Genomic DNA, 1347 nt, shown 5'->3' with positions numbered 1-1347 from the left:
CAGGGAAGAAGGGAAGGGAAAAGAAAGAAAGAGGTGGCTGTCACTGTCAGGAAAATGAAGTTCAGGGCTCCCAGAGAGATTGCTGAAGTATGGGCTACAAGGCTTCATATTATCTCACTTCTGTAATTCCAGAATGTCACCTCATCCCAATTTTTTCAGTGAAGTCAGTCACTAAGATCACTACAGATTGGAGATTGAGGAATGAAGTCCCACTGCTCCAGGAGGAGTAAAGAATCTGCAGCCACCTTGAATCAACCTCACCATGATATAAACATTCTTCAAAGTTGGTTTTCCACTCCAAGAATGCATTCAGCAATATCCAAGATGGAAGTAAAACATTTAGTAATATTTGGTATTTCAGAGAGTCCCTGAGTGGTGCAAATCATTAGCACACAGAGCTGACAATTGAAAGATTGGCCACTGATAAGCAAAGGTGCCTCAGAAAGAAAAAAAAAAGGTCTGGTGATCTGTTTACGAAAAAAATCAGCAACGGAAAATCCTATGGAGCTCAGTTCTACTCTGACACACATGGTCATGAGTCAGAATGGACTCAATGGCGATGCTTAGTATTTCAAAGTATACTTATTTTGTCTTTAAAATAAATTAGTTAAGGGCGCAGTGAGCCGACTTCCGCAGCAGCCGCACAATGACCACACTCAGAGCCTTCACCTCCAACGGCCTGTTCCGCTTCAACAACCTTAACTTGGATCCACTTACAGAAACTGTATCCTTTCTTTAAAAATACCTTGCCCACTGGGCAGAGTATTTTGTCATTGCAGAAGCACCTGGTGGAGAGTTGGTGGATTATATCCTGGGGAAAGCAGAAGGCTCAGTGGCAAGGGGAGAAACGGTACGGACACGTCACAGCACTCTGTCTGTTGACCCAGAATCCCGACGCCTCGGTTTGGTGGCTAAACTTATGGAGCTGTTAGCAGAGATTTCAGAAAGAAAGGGTGGCTTTTTTGCTGATATCTTCGTAAGAGTGTCTAACCAAGTTGCAGTCAGCATATACAAGCATATACAAGCAGTATGAGAGACGAAGTTTGGCCATCTTGGCCTCCAAGGAGCACTCTGGCTGCACTTCTTCTAAAACGAATCTATTGGTTCTTTTGGCAGCCCGTGGAACTTAAAATATTCTCCTCCAACACCATAACTCAAAAGCATCAATTCTTCTACGATCTTCCTTATTCCTGTTCAGCTTTCGCATGCATATGAGGTTATTGAAAATATCATGGCTTGGGTCAGACGCACCTTAGTCCTCAAACTGACATCTTTGCTCTTCAACACTTTAAAAAGGTCTTGTGCAGCAGATTTGCCTAATGCAATATGTTGTTTCATTTCTTGACT

At 42.9% G+C, this 1347-nt stretch overlaps 1 pseudogene; it reads left to right on the top strand.

Annotated features, from left to right (window-relative positions):
* The first annotated feature begins 646 nt into the window (after positions 1-646).
* The window catches only part of LOC102814636, a 7660-nt pseudogene continuing 6959 nt past the window's right edge, over positions 647-1347 (top strand).

The sequence above is a fragment of the Chrysochloris asiatica genome, unplaced genomic scaffold (genome assembly GCF_000296735.1).
Source record: "Chrysochloris asiatica unplaced genomic scaffold, ChrAsi1.0 scaffold00007, whole genome shotgun sequence".
In the NCBI taxonomy this organism is placed as follows: domain Eukaryota; kingdom Metazoa; phylum Chordata; class Mammalia; order Afrosoricida; family Chrysochloridae; genus Chrysochloris; species Chrysochloris asiatica.
This window is presented reverse-complemented; position numbering and strand designations above follow the sequence as displayed.